General features: G+C 38.3%; 1 protein-coding gene across 1 annotated transcript in view; it reads right to left on the bottom strand.

The window, feature by feature from the left end:
• The window catches only part of adora1b (adenosine A1 receptor b), a 30,267-nt gene extending 20,749 nt beyond the window's left edge, over positions 1 to 9,518 (bottom strand). Inside the window, exon 1 of the mRNA XM_014019852.1 lies at positions 9,499 to 9,518. The gene's annotated coding sequence lies outside the window, so the exon portion shown is untranslated. The remainder of the gene's footprint in view (positions 1 to 9,498) is intronic.
• Positions 9,519 to 10,220: the final 702 nt, after the last annotated feature.

Here is a 10,220-nt window from a genome sequence, read left to right as displayed (position 1 = left end):
ACACACACACACACACACACACACACAAAACAATTATAATAGTAGGAAAACAATTTATATATAAGTGCTAAGAGAATGCATGAGATGCTGCAGTAGTCCATGTAATTGTACAGAACCTGGTTTTTCAGATCCAACACAAATGCTTATATGTCATTATTTTGTCCAAGATAAGATCATCCTAACTTCAGTTTCTGGCGTATGACAGCAGATGATATGAATTGCTTCAAAGAGACCTTTAAATAAAATTAAAAAGATTACAGAYATTTTCTCTTCATTGTGTTCACACAAGTATCTTGACAATAAATATAAAGAACAATTTATGCCTTTGTCTTTATGTATTTATGCAACCTTGACWGCAGGAAATGATCAAATTTGCACATGAATTATTGATCCTCCTGTTAAATCAGCCGCTCTTCGCTAATTTCTAATTAGCCTTAAAGGGTGACAATCACTGGACCACTGCTTTCTGTGATTACTACAGCATTATTAAGTCTTGTAATGTTTAATTAAATCGCTTTGTTTTCGGAAGAAAGTTGAGCAATAAAGTGGCTGATGTTTTCCTCCCTTTGAAATCAGTCTCCTTCTCCAGTTTGTCTCAGCAGAACCAGTATAAAAGCAAYTCTGAGGAAATTGGTGGAGAATCAGAAAGCAGAGTGAGTATAATCAAATAAAGAGTAGTAGAGAAGCACTGGGTTCTGTGTAGTGACCAGAGAGATGAGGAAAAGGATGAAATGAAATGGAGTGAAGGGTGGGAAAAGTATTAAGAGATAATGACAAAACCTTAACTTTAATCTGTTTGAGAGGCTAGCTCAATCCCAAATCAAAGGATTTGATGCTGCCTGGTGTGCATTTAGCAGTCTTCTACGTGACTTTTAAGTTGCTGCCCATTTCACGATGGTTCTGTAGACATCAGGTCCAGAAGAGGAAAAAGAAAAGTGGGTCAAACGTGAAAGTCTCTCTGCTCTCTGTGGGAGACGATGTTGTGCTCCAGCTTCAACTTCTTTGATCTCTCCTCAGTTATTTCACAACCCTTAGAGATTGAGTGTTACCAAATCAGTAAACAGACCTGATTCTGTTTGAAAAACAAAACAAAAAAAAAACATTGAGTTCTAGCTGCTCATTTTCATCACGGCAACAATAATCAGTGAGATTGTGTTGGTTTGTGGGCTGGTCCTGGTCTAGCATTACAGGAAAAAACAGACTCACTCTTCAGCAAAAATATTTATTGCAGGCAAGCACACATAGATGCTGCTAATTGGACTGAAATACTCAATGCTGACTCAGCATTCAGCTATTGATTCCCTTTTATTTATTTTTCAAATGTATTTTCAAATGTACTTTGTGTTTTTTTTTTAGCTAAAAAAACAAACATTTTGGCTATTTCAGCAGACAGGTGCTATCAGTTTTGGTTTTTGTCATTCTTAGGTCCTCAAAATATTTCATTTGTTTACAAATATTTCCCAACAGAAATAGATTGAAATATTTTCAGTTCCTTTAATTAACTTTTAATTAAAATTTGCTTGATGTTTTATATTTGTCTTTTGCTTTTTTGTAGATTTTAGTCAGCTATTTGTTACTTTTAGCTTCTAGCTAGCTTTTTGATACTTTTGGCYCACCTTTGGATATTTTAGTTTATAGTCTTGGGTTTTAGCTGGACTTTTGTTACTTTTAACTCATTTATTGCTACTTTTTGCAAATGTTTCGCTTCTCTTTGATATTTAGCCGTTTCAGCATGTTCTCTAGTTTGTTTTGAATTGAATTTCTTAATCTCTCTGATTCAGTGTTTGTCTCATTCCCAATTACTTATTCAAAAGCGCAGTTTGTTTCAGTCCTTTTTTGTATATAAACAAAACAAAACACAAATTGTGTTTTATTGATTCTCAAAACTGCCTGGGTTAGACTGAGACAGACAGCACACTGATGGGTAAATTGACTCTGGGGAGAAGATCATGTTGTTGCCTTGGTTCAGTCATTCATGTTTCTTTTAAAGAAACATCATTGGTTTTAAAAATCACTCCTGCCAATGCAGCACAGTCATTATGCAGCTGCATATTAACATATTAAAACATTTTGATGCCAACAACCTCATGACCTTCTGTTTGGTACCTTAATTGTGACAAATTCTTCTCAGTGACCATATTATTCAAACTGGTTTGCCTGGTGATACAGTATATGTGACATTTACAGCACAGAAACCTATTGATCTGATGACCCTCAAAGTATTCTTGTAATAAGACTGAACTTCCAGAGCTGCCAGCAGCAGTGACAGTTGAGATGAAATGCTTTGATCTCTGCAGCTCCACTACTCCCAACAGAACATGAGCTGCCAGTCAAGACTGAACCAAAACCACAGCCTTYATATTGAACCAGATCACTGCAAGATCAGGAAGCACTTAGATTTTTACTTCATCTTGTGCTCTCCGTGGATCAGAAGCACTTTGTGATGAAATTTGGCAAATGAAGCCTAGGCGTAAACTCAGACTGGAAGACTCTCCTCACCTCACCTGCTTCTCTCGCCTGCTGCGTTAAGTGCCCAGCTGCAGCTCATTAGCATCTGATCCTCACCTCACCATGTCCAATCATCTCACCRAGAYCATCRCTAAAAGGCCCTGCATCCAAGGATTCACTGCTCCCCAGACGAGTTTCGACCCACCTCCTCCCTCAGCCAAGGTCCGGCTACCTCTCCYCTTCAGCCTTCTTCCCACCACCAGTGTCCGGGTCCTGGGGGGGACATTTACTCTATCTCTAAGCTGATCCTCATTTCTCAGCATCTTGCAGCACTCATGTCTCCTGCCGAGGCTCGAGCGCCCTTTCATTTATTCATGTCAATAAAACACTTTAACTGCCACCGTTTCGCTGTGAGTCTTTTCAGGCTGAAATGGAATATCTTGTCTTTTAATTTGATGGATGATTTGTGTGCTGTGTAGCTCAAGCTTTTCAGATTTTCAAAAAAATGAACATTTAGTGGCTTTTGTAAAAGGCAATTCTTACATTTTGTGTCTTGGTGGTGGTTCTAAGCAGTAGTTCATTAGGCTGTATGAAAGTCTTTTAAAAAAAGTTTCATTTGGGCTTTATTTTATTTTATTTTTATTTTATTTTTTACATTTACTGTCCATACTATATGGTGCAATGTGCACATAAAGTACATCGTGTAGAACAGGGAAAAAAAAAAGGGTTTCAGGTCTGAAAACATATTTACAGCAGAGATCTTTAAAAAAAAAAAGCAGATCAAAAATCCAGCAAAGGTCTGATGTAAGACCTGAGAGATGCATCATCCTTCATATGAGCATTACAGATGTGCAACTAATATCTCTTTGGGAATCACCTTGTTGGTGCTAAAATAATGTTTAAAGTGTCAAACTGTTATTTTTATTTTATTTTTTTATTGTTTTAGCCGAAGAAATGAAAGAAAATTGTGTCTCTGTGACAGGCTGTGGGGAGCAAAATTTATTTAAAATGGGTTCTTTGCTATTTTTTTATCTATTGACACAATCATTCATCTAAAAAAAAAACAAATAAATTAATAAACATTTATCTGAAAATGGTACTAAACTGTCTGAAAATGAGTAAAACAACTAAAGTCCACAAAAAAGACCTTCAGACAGCTTGACAAAGCATAGATCAAACCAACTTCCAAAGATTACAAAAACAGCTAATAAATAAAGAATAAAGAATTCAGGGGTGGTTAAAAGTTTTGCAAAGTGCTGTAAACTCTCTGTAACTACATTTATGATAAATGTTTCAGAGCAACAAGGTTATACAACAAGTCTACCACCATTAAGCAACCTGCCGGGATTTAATTTTGCAGAACAACTTTATGGGCAAACATCTGTTGAAGGTTGAGCAGGTGGGACAGTTTGTGCCTCATTCAGAGCGAACACCAGCCAGCGAGGCTCACTGCAGCTTTCCGTTCACCACCTGCCAGTCAGAAGAACGTCCAGATTAAGGTGAGCAGAGGAACATGTGTAAAGAACACATGCGGGCCTCCTGAGGAGCTTTTGTATTCTGAATAGTGTTAACGCCGTGAGAAAACACTATTTTCTTGCCTTTACTGCCTCCAGTCAAGACAAATCCCACTGAATAAGAATCGTGCCTCATGTTGGCAGAAATAGTTAACACGCAGCTACTTCAAAAACCAATACCCTCTTTGGCCTCTCTCTATATAAAAAAATATAATACCAGAAATCAAATAACCACTCGAGACCCAAAAGGGGAAGCATGGTGGGGTTGTGCAAATTGTTTTACGCAAGAAAATGTTTCTTTCCTGTCACGTTTTATTCCACAGCACACCTCTCCTCCAAAAACCAGAAACAGAAAATTAATTTTCCAAGCGCCTTCAGCCTCTTGCTACCATGATTTTCTTTTTAATGATTCGACACTCGAAGAGGAGGGGGAATAATTTATTAAAGAGGAATCCTTACACTCTATGGACACATGTTTTTCCACTATGAGAGCAATACTGCATGAAGGAAGCTGTGTGAGCGGGATCACAAAGCAYCATTAGGGAAATAATGTGACTTCACATGAATTAGGGAAGAAGAATAGGACAGGAAATAATTTCAGCTGTGGCAGCTGCATTGTTCTCACTCTTGTTCGGTGCCGAGAAGCATTTATTTGTGATTTTTTTTTTAAAAAAAAGCAAGAGTTCAGCATTGAGAGTGTGTTTATCAGTGAGGAGTTGGAACAAAGTCCTTTTCCTGTCACTGCACTTGTCCTGATTGAATTGTCAAGATAATTAGCGTGGAATTGTTTGCACAGCATCTAAACAAGACTTTTATTCAACCTGCTGGTATAAAAGCTCCAGGTTGTCTCATTTGGATTTCTGAATCATGATGTCTTTGGGCTTCCCGCTTCACACATGTCTCACAAGACGTTTCTGATGTGGAAATCATTYCTCCTCCTTTGATCATTCATCTATTTAGCCTTTATCTGCCGTTACATGTAGCCCTCAATTCACCAATCCATTCATCTTTGTGTTAATCGATCCGTATATTCATTAACCCCACAACCAAGTTGTTCATCTTTCCATGAACCCACTTCCCACTCATCCATCAAAGAACCAACCCTCTGTTTGCCTTTCCCCATCAAGGTGGTCTCCATTCATCCAGGCAGCCAACAAGCCATCAATCCAACAAACAACCAGTTCATCCATCAATTTTATTCTCATCCTCCTCCATCAAAACTTCTTGTGATGCTTGTTTTTTTGCAACTTGAATGACACCAGTTTAGCAGATGAACCTACACCAGCTCGGCTTCTTATTTTTTTATTTTTTTCTTCCTTGCCTTCGGTGTTTACATAAAACTGCTGGGTTATTTGGTGACCCGGTGACCCCTAAAAGCACGGAAAAGCTCTTGATTAAGTGTTTGGTTCAGGGCAAAATACATTACTTGTCCACTGATGTATGCTTCTCGCCGTCATGCACTGCTCCTCCGATGGGATTTCATGTTTGTTCCTATGGTAACGGAAATATTGGCACGGGAGCTAATGCATTTTGAGAGACGACTTTGTGATAACATCAGAAATGTAATATCACAAACATGACACGTGCTAATTGTGACGAGGGCRAGCTGGAGGTTGTATTCTGGAAGGAAAAAGAATAAAAACAGCTTAAAAAACACCCAGTTAGCATTTTCCTTCTCATTTGCCTCGAAGCCATTTAACCCAAGCCTCTGACCCATGTCTGCAAACAACTTAAATGTTTCACACCTGGGTAAGCCGTGTCAATTTACAAAGCAGTAGAGAGGTCAATGTTTGTGACAGTAAGTGAAGGGTTCATCTCTGGGGGATGAAGATTTCCAATCACTGGGTGCATAAAGATCATTAAAGCTGACTGTGAGACTGAGGCAGTTTAACTAGGATACAAAACCAGAGGAGGTCACACGAGGACTAGTAAATTATTGAATAAAAAGGCAGAATCTTTGAATAGGTGTGAAGTGAGGCAGAAAGAAAAGCACATACGCAACATCTCAGGTTTTAGATGGAAATGACCRACCCTGAGAACAATTACACGGGACTTTTCTTCCCTCGACGGCCTTTTTTTCAGCTGCTTATTGAAGTATCCATATATAACTTCACAGAGATGAAGAGAGGCAGGGAGTTTATCAGCAGCTACAAAGATCGGTGGGAATGGATTTAGGACACTTCAGGCCTCAGAGGAGCTACTGCCAACGCTGGCAGCAAACTGCTGACTGACTCCCAGCTTCCAAGCAGAGGTGTTACAAGAGAGTGAAACAGCCGGTGGCTCCTTCCTCCTCCATTAGCATATTCATGCGTAAGAAGTGATTCAGTATGACACAACCCAATACACACTGCCGCTGCAACCTGAGGCTTTAACTTTAAAAGAAAGGTATTAAAACTGAGGGAATGGAAATTCAATCTGCAGGTCAGCGAAACATTAAATCAGTCTGCAGCTGATTTGTCTCATCTCACAATGAAGAGGAGAAAATCACCATAAGACTGTTATGTAGTCAAGAATGTCGTGTTTGACGAGTAAGTATCTCCTTAATACTTCAGCTTGTCTGTGAAATACCTTTAGGCCCAGAAATCTAAGCCTCTGAAGTATTTTCATCAAGCTAAATACCCTGCTGGCTTCAACTTATCCCCTCAATCACAGACTAAGTCCCTAAACATTAATTATACCTGAGGTCAGAGTGATGGATTGCATTGGAAGAAAGTATTCCATTCTATCAATTCTCACAAAAAAATTACAATGTATAATAAAAGCCAATAAAATAAAAACAACTCATTTAAAGCTTCTTAAAAACAAGAATAAACACTGGCTTAGTACACAGTATTTGTCTTTATTTAAAGCAATTTTCTTATTATTTTTCTGGTATTGATAACAAAACTTTTTTTGGAAAAAGGACGGTTTTGATTAATTGACTAGAAAGATCTTCCACGCCTGTAATTCATATTGCATGAAACAGAGTGGTTTGCATCTCATGGTAAAGAACAACTGGATATATTTTCTATTTTTGCTCTGCATGTGCAGCAGCATAAATATTAATGAGCTGGATTCTGGCAGTGTCCCAGCACACACCGGTTTTTAACGATTGTGTAAATAGTGGATGAGTAATTTATATATTTTTTCCTCTGACAATAACTACGTCAACAGAAGGTGGACTGAAATGTCTTCATGCTATAATATTATGAATAAACTGGAGAGTTATAAAGCATATAGAACAAGATATCTGCAGGATTAAAAAATCTGATACCTTTAAAAATGATCTGTTGACTCGATCTTGTAGCAATTTAAAGCCATGGCATGGTGTTGTATCTATTTTATTTAAGCTAATTATAGTAACACTTCAGGGGATATTTCAGATCTTTTGAARTGTGCTGCTGTTTGAAAGTTATTGATTTCACTTTGAACAACCTTAGTTTGAACAAGACCAGCTTGAGCTCACTACTAGTTCAAGAGGGGCCAAAATCAAAGATGGTTGCTGCTGTTTTAGAACATCCCCAATTTTTAAAATTTCATAGTCGTCCACAAGAATGCCCTTTTATAAACATTTTTTTTAAAAACATCACTTTTGCATTACCAGGTGAAATGTAATGTAAACTTTGTAAACTTAAAGAAAGTTTCTGTGAAACATGTTATGGTGTTTTATTTGAAACATCTAATTCCTATACACCAGCTGCTGTAGTTACCACAATTTCACCATTAAGCGTGTCAGAATACAGTAAAATGATTTAATTTACAGTAAATCACTATAGCATTATGCATCTGTGATGAATTGTGTTGTAGAATGTTTAAAAGAGAATCATAAGTTTACCTGTTGGCCCCTTGCTTAAAACAAATTTCTAAACTGTAGGTGTAATCTGAATTACACCTAATAGGTGAAGCTTTACATAACTGTCTTTGTTCAAACAATAAAGTTTGTTTATTTCTGTCTCAGAGTGGTGATACAGATACTCATTTCTGCTCCTGTATTCATTTATTTCCCTTTTGCTGTAACCCCCCCCCCACACACAAAAAATAAAATAAAAAATAGAAATAAAAAAATAAAAAAACGAAGGTATTTTGGAGCAATAATCCTGCCAGACAGGAATGCATAAAGATGATCTCGGTTTTGTGTCTGCCCACTCATCTCAGGGGAATGGAAGAAAGCAGCGCACACACTGCGTTATATATTACCCTCATAGATTTCAGTATTATCATTCATAAAATTCTCTGTGGTCTGACACATCGAGCAGAGCACTGAAGAAAAATGATAGTCTCGGCTGGATTCGTGTCACGGGGTTTAGGACATATGAAGGTGCAGATTAACACACACACTGAGAGAGATGCTGGAATCCAGATGTTCCCAGTGTTGGTGAAGAATCTACTGAGATTCTTTGATTAGGTCAAGTCTGCTCAGGCTCCAGAGTTAACATATTTCCTCTTTACACACCTAAACCATCTATCTGTGGAATATTATCGTAATCTCACATTTGTGCATTCTGCCTTATCTGTATCAGTGTTCACAAGCAGCTGCGATGTTTAGTTTTAGAAACATCTTTTCTTGCCCTATCACAACTAACTGAAGAATACATTTCAAGGTCTTTCATCAATTTTCTTTAAAGCATCTAGTGAGGTGTCCGGGTCCCTTTACCCCAAGGGCAGACCATCAGGAACCTTCGTTCTCTGCATACTGATAGATTTCTCACGGCACATATGCTTCCTCAGCTCATCAGCGGAATCCAAACTGTGGATCCGTCCACAAACTGAAGCACAAAGAACCAACATCGAGAGCCAAACTCCTTAGACTCCAAGACTCGGAGCAAATTAAACAAAACCAAAGAGCCCAGCATAACTTTTCACCATGTCTGWAACACAGGCCAGGTTCAGCAACATTTACATAAATACAATATTAAGGAGAAAAGAAATCCAGACAATATCTAGAAACAACATATCTGCTGTGACTGAAAGAATCTGCTCAAGAAACAAGCAGTCATTAAAACACAAAAAAACACCTGGAATATGAACTTTTTTTCTAACCTTCCAATCTGCCTTCCTAAAATCTGATTTAGTTTACCCTCAGATATAAAATCCTGGCTATTTCGACTGTCCTTGATCCTAAAAGAGGATAGATTTTTGATTAGTCTCTAAACATCAGCAGAAACCATCAAAGCTTTAACATCCTTGAATACTGAGTTTTTATTTTGAACCCAGCTGACGTCCTCAGTCGTCGTCTGGAATGATAAAATCAGATCTAAAATCAGTGAAATATGCTCCGTCACCCTGGCCGTAAAGAACAGATTACATCCATCAGTGGGACTTCTCTGCTTTGAAATTGTGTGTTCCTAAGATTAAAATAAAGACAAAATGTTGGCATCCGAACCGTTAAAGATGATCAGAAAACTCATTAGACTGAAAATGTGAGCAGAAACATTTAAACTAGATAAAATGGTCTCACTCTGACGAAACGTGTCTGAAATAGCACCTAAAGATGGAAAGTACTGAGTGGTTGGTGTCATAGAAGTCAGTAGATCACAGGGTGAAGTTCTTTTTTTACCTTGTGGTTTCCTCCTGTTTTAGCATTCTTTTACAGCTCTGCATTTGTACGACAGAATGACGGGATGAGTTTCTGCTGATGATTTGAACCTGGCACCCATTGTGGGGATACAGTTCACTGAAAACACAACAGACAAACAAAACATTGTGAATCACTGGTGAAAACTGATAAATTTGATGGAAAAAACAGAGAAAGGTTTTGTTGTGCACTGTCTTTCTGTCCTGGAGTGTGTACACACTCCATATTTGCTGCATGTTTCAATTATTTAATACAAGCTTCTGCTCTTTATTCCTGACCTCACAGTTGAGTCAATCATTCATTGAACTCACATCTTGCTGGAGACGGTGCAGGCATGTTGCCAGCTTTACAGTGGACTGGGCTGCACTAATGCACGGCCTTATCTTTACTGAAGCCAAGGGGCCTGCAGCACTGAGGAGGCCTATCGTTTTGAGGTCACATGATGAGCTAATCAAAATTATTTTAAAAAGAACCTGAGGAAGGATGTTCACCGACTAAAAATATCTTGAGGAGGGCGAGGCGCAGCCTGCGCAGGCGGAGGCTACATTAGCGGGAGCACGCTGCACACTGCTTTTTAGCATCTTTTGTTTTACTTTGCTGTTTCTGCAGCATCAGGTTTTGGAATTAAGCAATATTAACCCTAAAAAAATGTGTATGACCAAGGTTTAAGTAAAAGTGTGTCTCTGTTTAACCCCCCCCCAACC

Source organism: Austrofundulus limnaeus, unplaced genomic scaffold (assembly GCF_001266775.1).
Source record: "Austrofundulus limnaeus strain Quisiro unplaced genomic scaffold, Austrofundulus_limnaeus-1.0 Scaffold3, whole genome shotgun sequence".
In the NCBI taxonomy this organism is placed as follows: Eukaryota; Metazoa; Chordata; class Actinopteri; order Cyprinodontiformes; family Rivulidae; genus Austrofundulus; species Austrofundulus limnaeus.
The sequence above is the reverse complement of the archived record's forward strand: the minus strand, read 5'-3'. Positions and strand labels throughout refer to the sequence as shown.